Source organism: Pistacia vera, unplaced genomic scaffold (assembly GCF_008641045.1).
Source record: "Pistacia vera cultivar Batoury unplaced genomic scaffold, PisVer_v2 Contig1141, whole genome shotgun sequence".
NCBI classification, from domain to species: domain Eukaryota; kingdom Viridiplantae; phylum Streptophyta; class Magnoliopsida; order Sapindales; family Anacardiaceae; genus Pistacia; species Pistacia vera.
In genome coordinates, this window is record NW_022195184.1 from 81732 (window position 1) to 106937 (window position 25206).

Here is a 25206-nt window from a genome sequence, read left to right on the forward strand (position 1 = left end):
AAGCCACAAGAATGCATTTCCAAGAATTGGTAATGGCATCTCAAATACGTATGTGTAGAAGTAAAATTGTTTAGCGTCATTTATTGAAGTATGATTTTAATCTGACATGTTCAGGTACCTCCGTCGAATTTATCCGATATAATATATTTCTATAATTTTGTTCTTATATTTACATGAATTATGTTCAACCATTGTGGGATTATTAATGTCACAAAGTTTGTGAGGTCAGAATTGAAAAGATGTACTCATATATTCTTCATGTGGATGTGTGCTCTGATTAATGTAAAAGAAAAAATTGGAAGATTTCTCCACTTTGTTCTTTTCAAGAAATGAAGAATAAAATAATTGCTTTATTATTCTATATCTACTATTGCTGTACAGCAGTATATTTATACAACTATCAAAACAAGAATCGTGAGGTCTCGCTAAGATAGAAACAAAACATAAAAGGATAAAAACATGAAAATCTTGCTGATATGATCTGCAGCAAATCAAAATTCTGGTGCGAATATCTTGGGATCTTTGTCGTTTGACTGGGTAATCAAATACCGTTCAATATGCCCCCTCAAGATGGTGTGTTTACGTCATAAACACCCATCTGGATAGTAAAGAGGAAAAGGGTCGATAACCAAGTGCTTTTGTGCAGATGTCAGACAATTGATTCTCAGTACAAACATGATGAGTTTTGATTGCACCATTTTGTATCAGCTCCGAATGAAATGACGTTTACTTTGACGTTTTGTACGTTCATGATAAACCGGATTTGCTGCTATATGAAGGGCAACCTAATTATCACAAATAAGAGTGCGGTGAGAATGTTCAATTGATAAATCCCTAAGTAGCTACAGCAACCAACTAATTCAGATGCAGTAGAACTCATTGCCTGATTCTGCTTCAGCAGAAGACCTAGAGACAGTCTTTTGCTTTTTTGATTTCCTGACATAAGAGAATTCCAAGAAAAATACATGTCCATATGACTGATCGCCTTATGTCAATACAACCTACCCAATCTGAATCAGAAAACCTTTTAGATGAACTTGTGATTGACAAGAAAATATCCCTTGGGCTAAAGCAAGTTTGATGTACTGAAGAATCTTATAGTAGCATCCCAATGTGGTTTTCTCAGCTCAGCAAGAAACTAACTAAGAGTTTGAACTGCATATGACAAATCGGCCTTGGATAGTTAGATACAACAATCGTCTAATTAATCTTCGATACTGCGTTGCATCTGTAAGCAATTCCCTCCCAATCTTGACAATTTAATCTATGTATCCATAGGAAATTTAGCAGGTCTGGCAGCAAGAAGACCAGTCTCCTCTAACAATTCCAAAGCATATTTACGTTGACACAAAGTAATCCCATTTTTAGCTCTAGAAATTTCCAAGCCAAGAAAATATTTCAAAGGACCTAAATCCTTTAATTTGAACTGTGCATTTAATATGTAGTGAAGTCTTGAATTCGATGAGAGTCATTTGAAACTAAGACAATATCATCTACATAAACAATAAAGCAATAAAGAAGTTACCCTCTCTTTGATAACAATGAGTTGTCTATCCTCGATTTTGAAAGCCACTAGACAAAAAAGTGTTTGAAGATTGGCAAACCATTGTCTGAAGCTGCTTTAATCCATAGAGGGACTTGTTTAATTTCACATTGTGATGGTTTCGTAGCATGAAAATCAAGAGGCATCGCCATATAAACTTCTTCATCCAACCCACCATGCAAAAAAAACATTATTAACTCAAGTTGATGAAGATACACTCATGAATTGCTGCTAAAGCAAGTATAGTACGCACTGTTGTTATTTTCACAGCTAGTGAAAAAGTTTCAAAATAGTCAATTCCTTCACGTAAGTATAACCCTTAGCTACCAAACGTCTTGTATTTTTCTATACTTTCATCAGAATTGTGTTTAGCTTTGTATACCCATTTACACCTAATGGGGATTTTACCAGATGGCAATTAGTAAGTGTCCAAGTATTGTTATCCTCAAGTGCTCTAATTTTTAAATCCAAACATTCTGCCACTGAGGTAAACTACAAGCTTCATGATAGTTTTTAGGTTCATAATGTTTAGATATAGCTAAAGAAAAAAATTATGTGTAGGAGACAAGCGATGATAAGATAAATAGAGGCAAGAGGATACATTGGAGTCCCACACCGACTAGGCACGCTCAAGCTACTGGTTTATAAGAGTGGGTAATCTTCCAATTCCACAAGACTTTATTGGGTGAGGAGTCAGGCCCACCTCAAATTTTATCATGGTATTAGAGCTAGGCCCAATTGAGTTGAGTGCTTGAGTAGCGGGTGAAGAGTTACAGCTAGCAACTACCCATCAATAGGCAGACCCAATATATGGACTTGACGTGAGGGGGATGTTAGAGTCCCACACCGACTAGGCACGCTCAAGCCTACTGGTTTATAAAGAGGGGTAATCATCTCATTAACAAGACCTTATTGGATGAAGAGTTAGGCCCACCTCAAATTCTATCATACAAAGCACCAGATGGTATTGATTGATCCTGGATTGGACAGAGTGACAGTGGAAGTTTTCAAATATCTTGGTTGTTGCTAGGTTCTTTTTGACCTTCTAGGAGGTACAAAATCTGTAGGAGAGAGGTGTGATTCAAAGGTGCTGAATTTTGCTGATTCAAGTTTGCAACAGATGGATGAGGTTCATAAATGGAGGACTTCTGGAGGATAGATTAGATGGACCTTAAGTAGCCATTCGAGATTAATCATCTTTAAAATTGCTAGGGTCTGATCTATATTGTCTAGGGAAAAAATCAAACAAGTCATATGTATTAGAGGAACATGGCCACAAGAATCAAAATTTTGTAGTTCAACGATGTATTTTTGTGTGGCAAGGGGAAACAAAGACTCATGGATATGCATTTTGAGAGATAAAACAATATGATTGGTCATATCATACAATTATATCCTTTAACACCATGGGATAGCCAAGAAAAATACAGGTTTGGCTCATAGTTCAAACTTGGTTATATTAGCATGAAAGTAGAAGCATAACATAAACAACTAGTTTTGAGATGTGAGTATGAGGGTGAGGTAGAAATAGAATTTCAAAAGGTGATTTGCCCCTAAAACTAAGGATGGTATGCGATTTATAAGATAAGTAGCAGTCAAGATGCTTTCACCCTAAATTTTAACGGTAATGAAGCTTGAAACAGTAAAGCGTGAGCAACATTCAATAAATCTTGATGTCTAGTTCAACAATAGCATTCTATTGAGGTGTTTCCACATAAGACAAATGATGAATAATTTCCCTTTGACTGAAACATTCTTTCATTCGAAATTCTAAACCATCGTTTGATTGTATGATCTTAATAAAGGTAGAAAACTGTGTGGAGATCATTTGAACAAAATGTGAGAATAGTTGAGTTTGAGATTTTTGTGCCTTGAGGAAAGTCCATGTAACTAGAGTATAATCATTACAATAGTTAGAAAAATCATATCCATCCAAAGCAACAAAAGAGTAGGATCCTAAACATCACAATGAAGCAACTCAAAAGCTAGATGTGTGAATAGAGCTTGCATTAAAAGGCATTTTTGTTGTTTTGCTAAGGGACAAATGTGGCAAGATGAAATATGCCTTGTTTGGTATTTGGAAGTACAAATTGTAACAAAGAAAGTTTTGAGTTAGATAGATGCCCCAAATGACGATGCCATAAATCTTTTTCAAAATAAGAGAATTAATACAGGTGTGTTAACTGAAGATAAAAGAGGAAATGAATTTGCGTCTAGAAAAATCAAAGAACTAGATTCCAGCAGATAGTAGAGTCCATTTGTCACATTACCTAGTCTAATTATCTTCAATGTCACCAGGTCCTGTATATAGTAATGAGAAGAGACAAAAGTATGAAAAAGCTTTGAATCTGAACATAATTTACTGATTGAAAGGAGGTTAAAATGGAAAGATGATACGCATAATAGTTGTTAAGAAACAGATCATCAAATAACTTAACTGTTCCAATATGAGTAGCTTGAACTTTTCCCCATTAGTTAAATGAACCTTAGAAGAAAATTGAGAATTAGTGTGAAGTAGACAATGAGAGTGTATGATATGATCAATAGCTCTGTATGATGATTTAAGGGTTGTATGAACAAGCGTTCATAACAGAAATAACAACAAGAGAGCAAGGTAAACCTGACATATTGTAGGAGGGTATGTTGCCTATAGAGAAATCAGAAGATAAAGATGAAGAGTTAGCAGACTTGAGGAGACCCAATAATTGTTCACACTGTTCTGGAGTGAACTGGAAGGTGTAGGAACTGAAGGTGATTCCTTTTTACCTTTTTGATCAATAATTGTTGCAATAGCATGATGACAAGAATGGCTAGATTCATGGCTACATGTGCTACCAAATGATTGGATTCTGTTTGATTTATATCTTAGAGGGTAACCTTGTAGTCAAAAACACTTGTCAATAGTATAGTTATCCCTTCCACAATGTGTACAATGTAGTTTCCTAACATTACGTTGTTGTGGCTTATGTTGACCTGCATTAGCTCTGCTCAGCAAGGTTGCAAGATCAACAATAGGACCTGTGGATGAAATATCTTGTTGACGCTCTTCTTGTACAATTAACGCATACACTTTACTCAGCAGTGGTAATGGATCATTGAGTAAAATTTGTCCCCTGATTTGTGAGTATGAATCATCCAGATCCATCAAAAATTGAATCACTGGATCTATTTGATGAGCTTTTGAGGCTTCACAATGTTCGCAAGCATTATTTGTGGTGTAAGTACTGAGCTCATCCTACAATCCCTTGAGTTTGGTATGATAAGTAGTCACTGGAAAGTTGTTATGTGCCAAATTTGCAATGGCTTTCTTAATCTGAAAAATACGAGGTGCATTAGACATTGTAAATCGATTAGAAAGCTCATCTCATTCCTCTTTGGCTATGTCTAGAGACCAATGTTCTGAAAATCAGACCGGACAATGACCCGTTCAAGGGTCCGGTTTCTGGTTTGACCGGTTGGTTGGACCGTAATTTATAAAATTCTATTTTAGTCCCTGAAGGTTTAAAATTCATAAAAAACACCCCTATAATACTCCCTTAAGATTTGAAATCTATCTAAAACACCCCTGTCACGAGAAGATTCTGGTGAGTGGTGGCGGCAGCAACGATCGACAGCCAATTGAAGCTGGAATCTTAGGGCTTTTGATGTGTAGGTGCCGGCGACTCTGATGGTGGTGCTAGGGAGTTCCATCGGCGTTGGAACTCGCCGAAATCAACAAAAGAAATCTGACATCGCGTAACTTTAGGTGGACGGCTAGCGACGAAGGTTGGACGACGGCGACTGAAAATGGATGGGTTTGGTTGTGGAGATGCCGTCACGTCGAATGGGGGTGTTTTCTCCGTCGAAAGATGCCGGAATTCGACGGGATTTAACTGCGATTGGACCACGATTCAACACTATTCCGACTGTCCAACAGCGATCCAATCCGATTTAAATCAAAATAACAGTTTTTCATATATACTGGACTGGATTTGCCGCCAGTTGTCGGTCAAACCGGTCCGACCGGACGGTCCGGTCCGGTTTTCAGAACATTGTCAGAGACATCACATTTGAAGCAATTTCATAAGAGACGGAATTCCAATGGCCATGAAAGTATCATTGTATTGCCATGACCCCATGCTAGAAAGGAAGGATCCTCTTTTGCTAGTTTGTAAACAGTCCCATCAAGAAACCCATGTTTGTTTTTGGCAGCAAGTACTAAAAGGTTTGAACATTTCCAACCATAATAACCATCACTATCAGTTAAGGGTTGTGAAACCAAACTAGCACCAGGATTTTACTCATGGTGCATAAAGAGAGGATTGTTAAAATCATGATCAACCATGATAATGAGAAACAATGAAACAAAAAGGTGGAAGACTTAATCTTACTCTGATACCATTTCCAGAAATGAAGAATAAAAGAATTGCTTTATTATTCTATATCTACTATTGCATGTACATCAGTATATTTATACAACTATCAAAACAAGAATCTCGCAAAGATAGAAACAAAACAGAAAAGGATAAAAACAAGAAAATCTTACTGATATGATATGTAGCAAATCAAAGTTTTGGTGCAAATATCTTGGGATCTTCTTGTCATTTGATTGGGTAATCAAATACCATTCAAGTGTTCTCTTTGTTTTCATGGTATCTTATTTTAGATGGTCGTAGAATCTTAAGACCGAAACTGGATTTTTGTTCATTAACTGCTGGAAGCCTAATCCCCAAAAAATCCTGTTACAATGTACAAATTATTGGAGATGTGGTGGACTATTTGATGAGATTGAAAATTATATATACACTAAATAGAGTATCGATATATAGTATAATCTCTATAAATAATACTCAATAAATTAATAACCTCTATGATATAATATTATTTTTACGGTCCTGACTTAGGCTAGTAGATTAAGTTGATAATTTCGATAAATTAATAAAATAACACTTTTCTGAAAAACTTTACATAACTCTATGGTCTCATTCATATAATAAATAAATAATTTGCTAATTAACTATAATATTTTATTAAAATATGACTCTATTATTACTTGTTTTTTCTTGAAATTTAAATCTTGTTGGATCTTATCTCTAAATTTTTTCATTTTGCATCTTGAAGTTTTGGGGTTGAATTCTCGAATTGCAATAAAAAAATTATAGAGTGTTGTTGATGCTTTGACTGCTTTCCTACGCGCAAATTCGTAACCAAGATTTTTAATGAGTGGGTTCAAAACATCTAAATTGATGAATTTACAATGAAACATATATTGAATTAATAAGCATAATAAATGTACTTTTAAAAGTTATACATACTAAATTATTAATTTTACAATTGTCCTTGATGATTTTTCATATTTTGAAAACATTGCATAATTGCTTCATTGACAATTCCATCAAATATCTCTCTCTCAATATATGTAATAAGACAATCATTTAACAATTGATCTCCCATTCGATTTCGTAGTTGATTTTTCACAATCTTCATTGCAAAAAATGTTCTTTCAATGCTTTCTAATTACACTTAATTTATCAAAATTCAATTCATAACTTAGGATTTTCCAACAATTTCTACTAACCCAATAAAATTCAACTCATCAAATCCAACTCTAAATATCAAGCAATCAACCAATATATCAAAATTAAACCAAATCCCCAAATCTTTACAACTTNTAATCACATATACTTATATACAGTAAAACCTCTCTATAGTCATAATGATGGGACTAACTAATTTTATTACTGTAATGAGGTTATAACTTAATAAAGTTGTAGTTACAAAAATTATAGTTTTGATTTCTTAGACTCCGTTTGGTTCCCTTTTGGGAATACTACCATTAGTATTCCCAATAAAGTTAATAAGTAAAATTGTAAAAACTCACAAAATTATTCAATATTATTCAACTTTTTTTAAACCCCCTAAATTTGTTAATTTAATTAAATACCCCTAAATTTTTTTTTAGAAATTGCAAAAAAACCCCAGCAACCCATATTTACCAGATTCCGGCCACCACCGTCGGAAAATGACCAGAATCTGGTATAATAGCGCACTACCAGCTGAATCTGGCCGGTAGTGGCCAAAGATTTGACCGTCCGTAGCCAGTCGTCAACGACGGCCAACACATGGTCGTCGTTGACCATCAACGACGGCCGTATCTTTGGCCGTCGTTGACGAGAAAATATGGCCAGATATGGCTATCAATGGCCAGATCTAGCCATAGATCTGGCCTTTGCCGGCCATATCGGCGCACGACCGGCAAGATCCAGTCGGTCATGCGCCGATACGACGACTCCGGCCGCCCTCCGACGGTGGTGGCCGGCTGTCCATATTTAATGGGTGGGTTATGGGTGTTTTTGTTAACTTTTAATATTTTATTATAAGGGTGTTTAGTAAATAAACAAATATAAGAGGTATTTTTATTTATTTCCAAATCCTACATCGTAATACCCGCCCAATTCAACTTTTTTTAACTTTTTTCTAAATTTTTTTCTAAAAAGTGTAAAAAAGTGAACCAAATAGAGTCTTATTTTTTAATTCATGTTTTAGTAGTACAATATTAGGATTTTAATTCATATTTTAGTAGTATTAGAATTTTAGTTNTTTTTATTTTTTAATTCATGTTTTAGTAGTACAATATTAGGATTTTAATTCATATTTTAGTAGTATTAGAATTTTAGTTTAGCGTTTCAGTTGCCTACTTTTGAATAGATAGAAGACCGTGTTTTGGAACCAGCAAAAATAAGTGTCATTGATGAAACTATAAATGCAGTTGATGCATGGTCAATTGATGTGAAACCACAGATAATTGCCAATGGTTTTAAGCATTGCAAAATTAGGACTCCCGATTTCGATGAATTGCAACTTACAAATGAAGTGGACAAGAAAAATAAAAGAGTCATTGCAAAATTGAGTGATCAGATTCGACAATTTCACTACATTAATCGAATAGATATTAATGTCATCCTCGATCATCCAAATGAGCAACAAATCATGTATACTTTAACCGAAGAATAAATCATTACTACAATTAGACAAGAAGGTAAAGGAAATAATCTTAAGGATGATTGTATGGAAATATAAAAAGTTTCGTGTCATGAATCTCTAAACATACTTGAGAAGCTAAAAATATTTTGACTTCAACAAAAATGTATTTATGCTAGCAAGTTATTACATACTAGTAAGGTAAAAGATGTTGAAACAACTCTAAAAATATAAATCATTGTCCCAAACAACTTTAGATAAATATTTTATTTCATCTTAAACCTTTAATGTAACATAACATATATTTTTTTGGTAATATACAGATAATTATTACTATATGGAGGTGACTTTCCTTAAGACGGGAATTAGAAAAATTATAACTTATTACAATGTGAAGTTTATTCTTATTTATAATTATCCTAAATTGGGACTAGATTTTTTTATGACTATATAGAGTTTATTTCTATATTGAATATCATTATAGAGGAGTTTTACTGTATATATCTATTGTCTTCATTTATCTTAGTTGATGAAGGCACAACAAATGGCTGGCTGCCTGTCGGCTGAGCTCTCCCGAGTCTCAAATGCCAACCAATTTTGTTATTAATTTGTGCTTTAAACGTGATATCTTGAAGATGAACTGTTCAGACATGTTTAATTTTAAAGAACAGTTAATCTATCAAAAATAATTCCAAAAAAAAAAAAAAAAGAAGTCGGTTCAAAGTATATATTGAAAGCTATCGTAATTAATATTTAGCCCCATTTCTGTTCACAGGTAAGTCATTGAACCAAATAAAAGTAGTACAGAGCTTTATGATGAACCAAATTTGAAAGCAATTTGTACCCAAATACAGACTTGAAAGCCATGTTTTTTATACTTACACGTGTATGCATCAGAACTCAGAAAAGTCGACTGACCTGAGTGAAAGCAGCAATTTGAATATCAAAATCAAGTAAATATCACATAACACCCTAATAAAAGTTGGCTTCATATTAATACAATTCTTATAATTTAAATCGTAGTGACAGTCCAATTTAGGGTATTTATTTTAATAAAAATTATTTTAACTATTGACTTATTTTGAAATGTGAAATTCAAAGACAAATATATCTTAGTTTTCTTTTGCACCTTCAATTAAAGTCAACTCATTTTGTATTATGATGCGAAAGGAAGGGGTGTTCATTATTTTATTAAAAATTTCAGTAGTCAATATAGTATGTTCTCAAACTTCTAAGGTGGTAGATGAAGTTACCATAATGTGAATGGGTAGATATAGCAGCAGCGAGCCAAGACAGTCTTATTCCTAGACGGCAGGGCGCGTAATATCTGAAGAGGTTAGGTCAAGAACCCTATCCAACAGTGTGACATGTAAAATGGCTTTGTGTAGGTGACCATCTCACCCAAATGCATCACAGCAAATAATTAAAGTTTAACCCGTATAGTATTTTATTAAAGAATTCGGTGTAGTGTTATATTGTTTGATTAAAAAGAGAAAAAAAAAAAATGGTTCAGTAACTGACAACCATCTACCAGGAAATATGAGCAACTGTTAGCGTGCACTCAACCTCATAAATCTGTCTCTTCCTAGGGTCTATATCAACTCAAGGCTCCAGCCACATATTTTCCTTAAACCATTCTGCCAATTTGTTTCTCTTCAACGTTCAGTACTACTAGCTACTACTACTCATTCATTCTCTTCTGTTTAATATCATTCCAATGGGTTGGAAGTATTCTCCAGTTTCTTGAAAATAAAGCATTCTAGTCACTGGTGCAACTGGTTCTTGGCAAAGAGTATATACATATGCTTCTTGTTTCTCTTCTCTTTCTTTCCAGCTTTTTCTTTTTAATATTGTACTGATCGGTTTTGTTGTTTCAGTTTTTCTGGAAAAAATTTTGAGGTTTCAACCAAATGTGAAGAAGTTGTATCTTCTCTTGAGAGCTGCAGATGCTAAAGTAGCCACTCATCGCTTCCATAATGAGGTATATAAATATGTATACGTAGTTGAATATTTTTAATTTCCTTCTCAACTAAACAGACATGCGAGAGAAGAAATGGCAATCTTGTTTTATGCTGTTTATCTTCTTTCTCCTTTTTTAGCTACATTATATTCGTTAAAAGGCTAAATAATATATCATCTAATCTTTTCATTATTGATTTATTCTACCAATTATTTACAGGTGAAGCGAAGGCTTGTTTAGGGTTCTAAGGAAAAATGTGGTACAAATCTAAATTCGATTTTCTCAGAGAAGACCACTCTATTCCCTGGAGACATTTCTTTGGAGAACTTGGGATTGAGGACTCTAATTTAAAAAAGAGATGTTAAAGAATTAAGATGTCGTCATTAATTTAGCCGCGACAACCAACTTTGATGAAAGGTAACGATCAAGTAATCATCAACTGTTTGATTAAACAATTTATTCTGAAAAATAAAAAAAATTAATTCAAATTCCTTCTAATTTTATGCAGATATGATGTTGCACTGTTATTACACATTGGAGCTAGAATGTCTTGAACTTCGCAAGAAATGTAATAAGCTAAAGGTCTTTGTTCATGTATCCACTGGTAAGTATAATCTAATAATTTATTTAATGTGTTAGTGTTTTATAAAAAAAAATAAAAAACTTTGATATTAATTAAGCAAGTGATTTCGTAATTTCACTATGTTATGGGGAAAACGCCAGGATTGTCACTAGAGAAGTCATATCGTATGGGCGAGACACTTAATGGTACATCTGGATTAGACATTGATGTGGAGAAGAAAGTGATGGAGCAAGAACTTAACGACCTCCAACCGAGGAGCTACAGAGATGAAATTAAATTGGCCATGAAAGATTTGGGACTCAAAAGTTCGTGAAACATATACCAAATCATAAATTAATCTCTATAAGTTATTTCAATTTCAAAGTTTTTTTATTGAAGTTTTCTTTACAATATCAATTTCCTAGTACTAGAACCTTGAATTAATTTCTCTTTAATCTACTTATCTTTTATTAAATCACTACTATGCAGCTTGCTATATCTAGGACTATTTCCATGTGCATATATAAGAAAATTAATAATTCCGTTAGGTCATAGGTCCTTATTGACATGATAATCCTCTTTATTCATGCAAGAAGATAGCTGGACCGGGCTGATAATATTAAGAAATTCTATTAAATTGTTTGTCCTCAATTAAGGGATCTCAGATAGTCTGTTACCACATCAATTAATTATTTCTTATTTGTGGAAGTTGGTATGTATGTTTACCGGCTAAAGTATAGGACAAAGTTGCTTGGTATTGCATATGTCCAAATATTGACACAAGAAATATACTAATGGCAACAAAATTTTAAACAAAAGTCTTAGTCGCTCCTGCTGTCATTGTTTAACAGGGTAGTTTAAATGTTGAATATTTACTCAATTTGCCACCACTGGGTAGATTGATTAACATGCTCATCAAAAGCTTAAAAATATAACCACCATGGATGGCCCAGCGGTTGATTAAGACTCTTGGATGTTTATTTATAAGGTTTTGAGTTTGACTGTGTTGTTAATAAGGGTGGCCATTGAGGAAATTTATCCGGCCGTTAACTTCTAAGCTCTGGAAGATTAGTTAAGGTACATACAAACTGATTCGACACACTCGATCGCCAAAAAATAAAACTTAAATATAGTAATTCATAAATAAAGCATATTAACTAAAGCTTATAGTTCATGAGGATAATCCAAAGTGGTTAGTGGTTAACCCCAATGATGGAACACTTAACTGAAATCACTCATAAATTATTTAAGTTGGGTATTTTCAACTCAGATCTGGATAAATCACACGTATAAACGTCACACTCGAGTTTAAGGTCTTAGCTTATAAGTGACGTCCATTCTACCTTTAGCTATCACATTTTTGCTTGCCTCGAAGTCCATTCAGTGCACTCCTATCAGAATATTTATTACTTAAATTGACTCACCACCCAAACATCGGCCTCAGCTTCTCAAATTGATGGAAGAATCGTCAATTCTTCCAGTTATTCAGAAGCTGGCAGACCTCAGAACATGCACTACCAACTCACGAGTGTGTAAGCTTAATTAATTTCATGCTGATACCAAAGGAAAAAAGAGCTTCATAAATGCTATTTTAATTAGGAAAATGATAGAGTTACCAAAATTACCCACCGAATCTATGCACCGAATGATGTGGTATAATCCTAACCATTGATTAATATTAACTTATAATGAATTAACGGTCAGGATTGCGCTACATCATTTGGTGCACAAATTGGGTGTACATCCTTCGATAACTATAGTATTACTCTTTAATTATATAGTTGATTTTTCATAAATGTTTAGATTAGTTGAATTAATTACACTACTAATATGATCAAAAATATTTTTCTTGAATTTGCGTATGAAGATTTTATTACTCAAAGTTGTTTTATATATGTTTGGTAAAAAAAATTTTTCCAGCTATACTGTCTTTTGGATAACGCTAAATTAATAGGTCCTGTCCAACAATTATATCCATTCATATGCATCATAAACTAGTATGATCAATATTTTTTTTTTTTTTTTTTTTTTTTTTGAAACAACGTTGGATGTTGATATTTATCTGTAATTTTATTTCTTTTTGGGTCTTATGTTTATGTTAATTCAGTATGTGTAGTTACTTTAGTGAGTTCATCTTCCATTTACAAACTTGGGCCACCATTTTTTCCTTGGTTTTACCACGTCCTTTTAAGTTTATGTCACCAGCCGAAACTGATAATTGTGACAAATTTATCAGCAAAGATGTTGGATGGCCGAACACATATGTATTCACAAGGCAATGGAGAGATGCAGTAGATGACTTGAAAGAAAATTTATCTGTGGTCACCATTCGCCCTACTATCGTAACCAGTACTTACAAAGAACCATTCTCCGGCTGGGCTGAAGGTATAAGGTAGGTCTTCTATTCTTATAATTGCACACTATTTCCTATTTTATCCATCCAAATCTGAACTTTATCATTCATTTGGATGGTAGCATTATCTTAAATTAGGGTTTCTGAAAGTGTATAATTTTTGTTACAAACATTGATAGCTTAGCCGTTGGCTATGGTAAAGGGAGATTAACTTGCTTTCTGGGAGACCTCAATGCAGTTATTGACCGGTAATCCTATTTGCTTTAACTTATTTTTACGTGTATTTAATTACATTTGGATATAGAATAAGCACATGCATACTTTGCTCTTCGGCTTTTAAAATTTAAAAGGTTGTTAATTATGCAGATACCGGCTGATATGGGGGTGAATGCTATAATTGTGGCTATGGGTCGCTCATGCAAAGCAACATACGTGTAATGTAATTTACCAGGTCGGATCCTCTTTAGAAATCCTCTGAATACAGCGACCTTCAAGATTACGGCTATCTTATTTTACTAAGAGACCATGGATTAAAGGATGAAGCCAGTCGGGTTGGCAAGATTAATGTCATGAGATAGCATGGCTAGCTTTCACAGATACATGGCCATTCGTTACATGCTACCGCCAAGTGTACTACTAAACCTCTAGTTAATTATATTTTCGCAAAATATATATACAGGGTATTATTATTTGGAGGGCACTTGGTTTAAAAACTAAATGAAAAAGAACACAAACTTGTTTGTACAACTTTTTTATCAATCAACGAACACTACTCTGTCACTAAATAAACAGAGTATTTTACACGTTTTTATTAGTAAACGAATACTTTTTCGAAACGTACGTTAAAAAGTGTCATTTGAATTTTAGCATAATATCTTCAATTTGACCCTGGGTTGAATACCATTTACAGGGATTAAATTGGTAAATACAGCATTTTGCCATACTTTTAAGGGGATGCATGTGATCTCAGTCGGAAGAATAAATTCGTGATGCGATTAGTGGAACTTTACCGGCCATACTTATTCTTCACTGGCATGTACGTATATATGCTTAATTTTAGTGAACATCTCCCAAAGTAAACTAAATTCATTACTTGATGATGATCATATCGAAATATAATTAACTATTTGTTTTGCATGTATATATATATATATATATATATATATATTATATAATATAGATTCGATGACAAAAACACGGTGAAGTTGCTAACGGCAGCCAGAGAAGATAGTTCAGTAGAGACAGACATATTTTACTTCGATTCCAAGTGCATTGATTGGGAAGATTACTTCATGAATCTCCATATTCCTGATTGTGAAACATGTATTCAAATGAAAGCCACAAGTAATGCATTTCCAAGAATTGGTAATGGCATCTCAAAATACGTATGTGTAGAAGTAAAATTGTTTAGCGTCATTTATTGATATGATTTTAATCTGACTTTCAGGTACCTCCGTCGAATTTATCCGATATAATATATTTTCTATAATTTTGTTCTTTATTTACATGAATTATGTTCAACCATTGTTGGGATTATTATATGTCACAAGTTTGTGAGGGTCAGAATTGAAAAGATGTACTCATATTTCTTCAATTTGTTGTTATGTTGTGCCTGATTAATGTAAAGAAAAATTGGAAGATTTCTCCACTTTGTTCTTTCAAGAAATGAAGAATAAAATATGCTTTATTATTCTATATCTACTTGCATGTACAGCAGTATATTTATAACAACTATCAAAACAGAATCGTGAGAGTCTCGCTAAGATAGAAACAAAACATAAAAGGATAAAACATGAAATCTTGCTGATTGATCTGCAGCAAATCAAAATTCTGGTGCGAATATCTTGGGATCTTCTTGTCGTTGACTGGGTAATCAAATACCGTTCAATATGCCCCCTCAAGATGGTGTGTTTACGTCATAAACACCCATCTTGGATAGTAAAGAGGAAAAGGGTCGATAACCAAGTGCTTTTGTGCAGATGTCAGACAATTGTTCTCAGTACAAACATGATGAGTTTTGATTGCACCATTTTGTATCAGCTCCCGAATGAAATGACATTTTACTTTGACGTGTTTTGTACGTTCATGATAAACCGGATTTGCTGCTATATGAAGGGAACCTAATTATCACAAAATAAGAGTGCTGGTTGAGAATGTTCAATTGATAAATCCCTAAGTAGCTACAGCACCCATACTAATTCAATGCAGTGAAACTCATTGCTCTGTATTCTGCTTCAGCAGAAGACCTAAGACAGTCTTTTGCTTTTTTGATTTCCATGACATAAGAAATTCCCAAGAAAAATACATGTCCATATGACTGTCGCCTTATGTCAACACACTACCCAATCTGATCAGAAAACCCTTTTAGATGAACTTGTGATTGACAAGAATAAATATCCCTTGTGCTAAAGCAAGTTTGATGTACTGAAGAACTCTTATAGTAGCATCCCAATGTGGTTTTCTCAGCTCAGCAAGAAACTAACTGAGTTTGAACTGCTATGACACAATCGGCCTTGTGAAGTTAGATCAACAATCGTCTAATTAATCTTCGATACTGCGTTGCATCTGTAGCAATTCACCCTCCAATCTTGACAATTTAATCTATGTATCCATAGGAAATTTAGCAGGTCTGGCAGCAAGAAGACCAGTCTCCTCTAACAATTCCAAAGCATATTTACGTTGACACAAAGTAATCCCATTTTTAGCTCTAGAATTTTCCAAGCAAAGAAAATATTTCAAAGGACCTAATCCTTTATTTGAACTGTGCATTAAATATGTAGTGAAGTCTTGAATTCGATGAGAGTCATTTGAAACTAAGACAATATCATCCATAAACCAATAAAGCAATAAGAAGTTACCATCTTCTTTGATAAACAATGAGTTGTCTATCCTCGATTTTGAAAGCCACTAGACAAAAAAGTGTTTGAAGATTTGGCAAACCATTGTCTTGAAGCTTGCTTTAATCCATAGAGGGACTTGTTTAATTTCAACACTTGTGATGGTTTCGTAGCATGAAAATCAAGAGGCATCGCCATATAAACTTCTTCATCCAACCCACCATGCAAAAAAAAACATTATTAACATCAAGTTGATAAGATACCAATCATGAATTGCTGCTAAGCAAGTATAGTACGCACGTTGTTATTTTCACAGCTAGTGAAAAAGTTTCAAAATAGTCAATTCCTTCACGTTAAGTATAACCCTTAGCTACCAAACGTCTTTGTATTTTTCTATACTTTCATCAGAATTGTGTTTAGCTTTGTATACCCATTTACACCTAATGGGGATTTTACCAGATGGCAATTAGTAAGTGTCCAAGTATTGTTATCCTCATTGCTCTAATTTTTAAATCCATAACATTCTGCCACTGAGGTAAACTACAAGCTTCATGATTTTTTTAGGTTCATAATGTTTAGATATAGCTAAGAAAAAAAATTATGTGTAGGAGACAAGCGATGATAAGATAAATAGAGGCAAGAGGATACTATTGGAGTCCCACACCGACTAGGCACGCTCAAGCCTACTGGTTTATAAGAGTGGGTAATCTTCCAATTCCACAAGACTTTATTGGGTGAGGAGTCAGGCCCACCTCAAATTTTTCATGGTATTAGAGCTAGCCCAATTGAGTTGAGTGCTTGAGTAGCGGGTGAAGAGTTACAGCTAGCAACTACCTCCATCAATAGGCATGACCCAATATGATGACTTGACCGTGAGGGGGAGTGTTAGTCCCACACCGACTAGGCACGCTCAAGCCTACTGGTTTATAGAGGGGGTAATCATCTCATTCCAAGACCTTATTGGATGAAGGTTAGGCCCACCTCAAATTCTATCATACAAAGCACCAGATGGTATTGATTGACCTTGGATTGGACAGAGTGACAGTGGAATCTTTCAATATCTTGGTTGTTGCTAGGTTCTTTTTGACCTTCTAGGAGGTACAAATCTGTAGGAGAGAGTGTGTTATATTCAAAGGTGCTGAATTTTGCTGATTCAAGTTTGCAACAATGGATGAGGTTCATAATGGATGGACTTTCGGAGGAATAGATGGACTGTAGCCTTAAGTACCATTCGGATTAATCATCTTTAAAATTGCTAGGTCTGATCTATATTGTCTAGGGAAAAAATCAAACAAGTCATATGTATTAGAGGACATGGCCCACAAATCAAATTTTTGTAGTTCAACGATGTATTTTTTGTGTGGCAGGGGAAACAAAGACTCATGGCATATGACATTTTAGAGATAAACAATATGATTGGTCATATCATACAATTAATATCCTTTAACACCATGTGGATCCAAGAAAAATACAGGTTTGGCTCATAGTTCAAACTTGGTTATATTTGCATGAAAGTAGAAGCAACATAAACAACTAGTTTTGAGATGTGAGTATGAGGGTGAGGTAGAAAATAGAATTTCAAAAGGTGATTTGCCCCCTAAAACTAAGGATGGTATGCGATTTATAAGATAATTAGCAGTCAAGATGCTTTCACCCTAAATTTTAACGGTAATGAAGCTTGAAACAGTAAGCGTGAGCAACATTCAATAATCTTGATGTCTACGTTCAACAATAGCATTCTATTGAGGTGTTTCCACATAAGACAAATGATGAATAATTTCCCTTGGACTGAAACAATTCTTTCATTCGAAATTCTAAACCATCGTTTGATTGTATGATCTATAAAGGTAAAAACTGTGTGGAGATCATTTGAACAAAATGTTGTAGAATACGTTGAGTTTGAGATTTTTGTGCCTTGAGGAAAGTCCATGTAACTAGAGTATAATCATTTACAATAGTTAAGAAAAATCTATATCCATCCAAAGCAACAATAGAGTAAGGATCCTAAACATCACAATGAAGCAACTCAAAAGCTCTAGATTTGTGAATAGAGCTTGCATTAAAAGGCAATTTTTGTTGTTTTGCTAAGGGACAAATGTGGCAAGTATGAAATATGCCTTTGTTGGTATTTGGAAGTACAAATTGTAACAAAGAAAGTTTTGATTTAGTAGATGCCCCAATGACGATGCCATAACTTTTTTTCAAAAATAAGAGATTAATACAAGTGTGTTAACTGAAGATAAAAGAAATGAATTTGCAGTTCTAGAAACTCAAAGAACTAGATTCCAGCAATAGTAGAGTCCATTTGTCACATTACCTAGTCTAATTATCTTCAATGTCACCAGGTCCTGTATATAGTAATGAGAAGAGACAAAGTTAATGAAAGCTTTGAATCTGAACATAATTTACTGATTGAAAGGAGTTTAAAATGGAAAGATGATACCATATATGTTGTTAAGAAACAATCATCAAATAACTTAACTGTTCCAATATGATAGCTTGAACTTTTTCCCCATTAGTTTAAATGAACCTAGAAGAAATTGAGAATTAGTGTGAAGTAGACAATGAGAGTGTATGATATGATCATCTCCTGTATGATGATTTAAGGGTTGTAGAACAGCGTTCATAACAAATAACAACAAGAAGCAAGGTAAACCTGCAATTGTAGGAGGGTATGTTGCCTATAAGAAATCAGAAGATAAAGATGAGAGTTAGCATCTTGAGGAGACCCAATAATTGTTCACACTATTCTGGAGTAACTGGTAGGTGTGGAACTGAAGGTGATTCCTTTTTACCTTTTTGATCAATAATTGTTGCAATAGCATGATGACAAGAATGGCTAGATTCATGGCTACATGTGCTACTAGATGATTGGATTCTGTTTGATTTATATCTTAGAGGGTAACCGTGTAGTAAAACACTTGTCAATAGTATGGTTATCCCTTCCCAATGTGTACAATGTAGTTTCCTAACATTACGTTGTTGTGGCTTATGTTGACCTGCATTAGCTCTGCTCACAAGGCTGCAGATCAACATAGGACCTATGGGGAATATCTTGTTGACGCTCTTCTTGTACTTAACGCATACACTTTACTCAGCAGTGGTAATGGATCATTGAGTAAAATTTCCCCTGATTTGTGAGTATGAAATCCCAATCCATCAAAAATTGAATCACTAGATCTATTTGATGAGCTTTTGAGGCTTCACAATGTTTGCAAGCCTTATCTGTGGTGTAAGTACTGACTCATCCTACAATCCCTTGAGCTTGGTAGATAAGAGTTACTGGAAAGTTGTTATGTGCCAAATTTGCAATGGCTTTCTTAATCTGAAAATACGAGGTGCATTAGACATTGTAAATCGATTAGAAAGCTCATCTCATTCCTCTTTGGCTATGTCTAGAACCAATGTTCTGAAAATCAGACCGGACAATGACCCGTTCAAGGGTCCTTTCTGTTTTGACCGGTTGGTTGGACCGTAATTTATAAATTTCTATTTTAGTCCCTGAAGGTTTAAAATTCATAAAAAACACCCCTATAATACTCCCTTAAGATTTGAAATCTACAAAACCCCCTGTCACGAGAAGATTCTGGTGAGTGGTGGCGGCAGCAACGATCGACAGCCAATTGAAGCTGGAATCTTAGGGCTTTTGATGTGTAGGTGCCGGCGACTCGATGTGGTGCTAGGGAGTTCCATGCGTTGGAACTCGCCGAAATCAACAAAAGAAATCTGACATCGCGTAACTTTAGGTGGACGGCTAGCGACAAGGTTGGACGCGGCGACTGAAAATGGATGGGTTTGGTTGTGGAGATGCCGTCACGTCGATGGGGGTTTTTCTCCGGTCGAAAGATGCCGGAATTCGCGAGGGATTTAACTGCGATTGGACCACGATTCAACACTATTCCGACTGTCCAACAGCGATCCAATCCGATTTAAATCAAAATAACAGTTTTTCATATATACTGGACTGGATTTGCCGCCAGTTGTCGGTCAACCGGTCCGACCGGACGGTCCGGTCCGGTTTTCAGAACATTGTCAGAGACATCACATTTGAAGCAATTTCATAAGAACGGAATTCCAATGGCCATGAAAGTATCATGTATTGCCATGACCCCATGCTAGAAAGGAAGGATCCTCTTTTGCTAGTTTGTAAACAGTCCCATCAAGAAACCCATGTTTGTTTTTGGCGCAAGTACTAAAAGGTTTGAACATTTCCAACCATAATAACCATCACTTCAGTTAAGGGTTGTGAACCAAACTAGCACCAATTTTACTCATGGTGCATAAGAGAGGATTGTTTAAATCATGATCAGCTATGATAATGAGAACAATGAAACAGAAAGGTGGAAGCCTTAATCTTACTCTGATACCATTTCCAGAAATGAAGAATAAAGAATTGTTTTTATAGTCTATAGCTACTATTGCATGTACATCAGTATATTTATACAACTATCAAAACAAGAATCTCGCCAAAGATAGAAACAAAACAGAAAAGGATAAAAACAAGAAAATCTTACTGATTTTATGTAGCAATCAAGTTTTGGTGCAAATATCTTGGGATCTTCTTGTCATTTGATTGGGTAATCAATACCATTCAAGAGTTCTCTTTGTTTTCATGGTATCTTATTTTGATGGTCGTAGAATCTACGACCGAAACTGGATTTTTGTTCATTAACTGCTGGAAGCCTAATCCCCAAAAATCTCGTTACAATGTACAAATTATTGGAGATGTGGGTGACTATTTGATGAGATTGAAAATTAAATACACTAATAAGTATCGTATATATTATAATCTCTATAAATAATACTCAATAATTAATAACCTCTATGATATAATATTATTTTTACGGTCCTGACTTAGGCTAGTAGATTAATTTGATAATTTCGAAAATTTAAAAATAACACTTTTCTGAAAAACTTTACATAACTCTATGGTCTCATTCAAATAAATAAATAATTTGCTAATTAACTATATATTTATTAAATATGCTCTATTTACTTGTTTTTTCTTGAAATTTAAATCTTGTTGGATCTTATCTCTAATTTTTTTCATTTGCATCTTGAAGTTTTGGGGTTGAATTCTCGAATTGCAATAAAAAAATTATAGATGTTGTTGATGCTTTGACTGCTTTCCTACGCGCAAATTCGTAACCAAGATTTTTAATGAGTGGGTTCAAACATCTAAATTGATGAATTTACAATGAAACATATATTGAATTAATAAGCATAATAAATGTACTTTTAAAAGTTATACATACCAATATCAATTTTACAATTGTCCTTGATGATTTTTCATATTTTGAAAACATTGCTAATTGCTTCATTGACAATTCCATCAAATATCTCTCTCTCAATATATGTAATAAGACAAACATTTAACAATTGATCTCCCATTCGATTTCGTAGTTGATTTTTCACAATCTTCATTGCAAAAATTTCTTTCAACGCTTTCTAATTACACTTAATTTATCAAAATTCAATTCATAACTTAGGATTTTCCAACAATTTCTACTAACCCAATAAAATTCAACTCATCAAATCCACTCTAAATATCAGCAATCAACCAATATATCAAAATTAAACCAATCCCCAAATCTTTACAACTTAGGGTTTCATCAATTCTTTAAACCATTCGAAATTAACTTAATAACTAATCAAAATTTATCAAACCCAACTTAAAACAACAATTAATTAACTCATACCTCAACATACCAAGACTAATCAAAACCCACATCAAATATAAGAATTTAATCTTCCAATTTCGAACCCATTTATTAAACTCAACAAAAATCCATAGCTCATGATCTTTTATAATTAAGAAAGCTAAAGAAAAGTTTAAGTAAAAAAAAAAAAAAAAAATGAGCATCACCTTACCTTGTAGTCCAAAAAGTAGCCTTTCTTGAGTATCCAACTAAAATAATATAAGAGAGAAAAAGAGGAAAAAGAAGAGAGAAAAATTAAAAAAATTTAATTAATATATTCATTTTATAGGGTCAAAATTGTAAATTTCATAAAATATAAAGATTTTTTTTTTTTTTTTTTTTTTTTTAAAAGTTGAGTGGGTTCAATTGAACCCCATGTTTGTATGTGTTATGTGTCTGCTTGTGCATAACATGCTCTAAAGCTATTATGCCAATAAACTTCGAACTAAAGTGGACGTGCACACAGGAGAAAATGTCTTTTCATAATCAATTTCATACTCTTGAGTAAACCCCTAGCCACTAAACGTGCTTTACAACGTTCCACAGACCCATCTGGAAGAGTTTTGATCTTGTTGACTCATTTACAACCACACGTATTTTTATTTGGCGGAAGATCTACCAATTCCCATGTCCTTGTCTTTTCTAAAGCTTTGATCTCTTCGTTCATTGCTTGCTACCAAAGAGGGTTAGAGCGAGCCTCACAATAAGTGTGAGGCTCATGCAAGGAGACTATAGCTGAGAAACAATGAAATTACTAAGGTGGTAAAAAGGTTCTCTTACACGAGTAGAGCGACGAAGAGCCAAAGTATGTGACTCATCGGGGAGATTAGAATGTGCCATAGGTGTCGAATCCTCATAAGATGCAAAATCATCGGAGCAAGCATAGGAGGAATGACATGATCAAGCTCAGAAGAAGTACTTGCATTAGATGGAAATAATTTTGTAAAAGAGTGGGTAATAGGGGAAGAAGATGAGATACGGAATTTTGACAAAGAAGAGAATATTATATGTTCCAAATACACTACATGATAGGAGACACGTAAGCATTTGGAGATGGGATTCCAATATCGGTAACCCTTATGTTATATACCATATCCCAAGAAACAACAGAAATCGTTACATGGTTCAAGTTTGGACCGCTCATGGAGCTGCAAAAGAACGAAACAAGCACACTCGAGCACTTTTAAGAAACCATAGTTGGAAGTGCAGTCAAGAAGACGCTCATAGGAGTTTGATTATCTATGACAAGAGAAGGCATGCAATTGATGAGAAAGACGGTAGTGAGAGCGAGTTCTCTCCAAAATGATTCGGATAGAAGTATAGCCAGGGCAAAATCCTAGATATGCCAATGTTTGCATTCGGCACGACCATTCTGTTGAAAGGTTCCAGTACAAGACCGTTGAATGATGGTTCCATTGGCAAGAAGAAATTCACTGAGGATAGAATCACAATACTCCATGGCATTATCAGTACGAAGCATTTTTATTTTCTGGGTATATTGTGTAAGTACCATGGTCACAAAGTTTTTATATGTTTGAGAGACTTTAGACTTGTTTTTCAAGAGATATATCCAAGTAAAACGAGAAAAATCATCTATAAAAATGATAAAGGATTGTGAACCTCCCTATAGTACAAGTCGGTGCAGGACCCCAAACATCAGTGTGAATTAAATCAAAGGAAGCTTAAGAAACCGAGTCATTATTATTAAAAGGCAAACCAAATTGTTTGGACAAAGGACATGACACAAAATCAAATGTTTCAAGTTTATTATAACCAAGGCGACCACTGGAAACAAGTGAACGTAAGTTAGTCAAGGAAACATGACCTAAATGAAAATGCCATAAGTGAGAAGTGGATAAGGTAGATGCAACTAACAGGGAAGGAGATACTTCAGAAGGTGAAAGGTGGAAGGAGGTGAGCTCGAACAAGCGTTCCAACTTACGCCCTGTCCCAAGAATCTAACCCATCTGAGAATCCTGCACACGACAACCATGAGAAGAAAAGGTAATGTCAAGACTAAGTTCACACAATTGACCGACAGAAACAAGATTATAATTGGGTCCCACACCGACTAGCACCTCAAGCCTACTGTTTATAAGAGTGGGTAATCTTCCAATTCCACAAGACTTTATTGGGTGAGGAGTCAGGCCCACCTCAAATTTTATCATGGTATTAGAGCTAGGCCCAATTGAGTTGAGTGCTTGAGTAGCGGGTGAAGAGTTACAGCTAGCAACTACCTCCTCTCAATAGGCATGACCCAATATATGGACTTGACCGTGAGGGGGAGTGTTGAGTCCCCACCGACTAGGCACGCTCAAGCCTACTGGTTTTATAAGAGGGGTGAATCATCTCATTCAACAAGACCTTATTGGATGAAGAGTTAGGCCACCTCAAATTCTATCATACAAAGCACCAATGGTATTGATTGATCCTTGGATTGGACAGAGTGACAGTGGAGTCTTTCAAATATCTTGGTTGTTGCTAGGTTCTTTTTGACCTTCTAGGAGGTACAAAATCTGTAGGAGAGATGTGTGTTTATCAAGGTGCGAATTTTGCTGATTCAAGTTTGCAACAGATGGATGAGGTTCATAAATGGATGGACTTTCGGAGGATAGATTAGATGCCCTTAAGTGCCATTCGAGATTAATCATCTTTAAATTGCTAGGGTCTGATCTATATTGTCTAGGAAAAAATCAAACAAGTCATATGTATTAGGAACATGGCCCACAAGAATCAAAATTTTGTGTTCAACGATGTATTTTTTGTGTGGCAAGGGAAACAAAGACTCATGGCATATGACATTTTGAAGATAAAACAATATGATTGGTCATATCAACAATTATCCTTTAACACCATGTGGATAGCCAAGAAATACAAGGTTTGGCTCATAGTTCAAACTTGGTTATATTATGCATGAAAGTAGAAGCATAACATAACAACTAGTTTTGAGATGTGAGTATGAGTGAGTTAGAAAATAATTTCAAAAGGTGATTTGCCCCCTAAAACTAAGGATGGTATGCGATTTAAGAAATGAGCAGTCAAGATGCTTTCACCCTAATTTTTAACGGTAATGAGCTTGAACGTAAAGCGGAGCAACATTCAATAAATCTTGATTGTCTACGTTCAACATAGCATTCTATTGAGGTGTTTCCACATAACAAATGATGAATATTTCCCTTTGACTGAAACAATTCTTTCATTCGAAATTCTAAACCATCGTTTGATTGTATGATCTTAATAAAGGTAGAAAACTGTGTGGAGATCATTTGAACAAAATGTTGTAGAATACGTT

At 34.5% G+C, this 25206-nt stretch overlaps 1 pseudogene; it reads left to right on the forward strand.

The window, feature by feature from the left end:
• The first annotated feature begins 4669 nt into the window (after positions 1-4669).
• The window catches only part of LOC116144664, a 36720-nt pseudogene continuing 16183 nt past the window's right edge, over positions 4670-25206 (forward strand).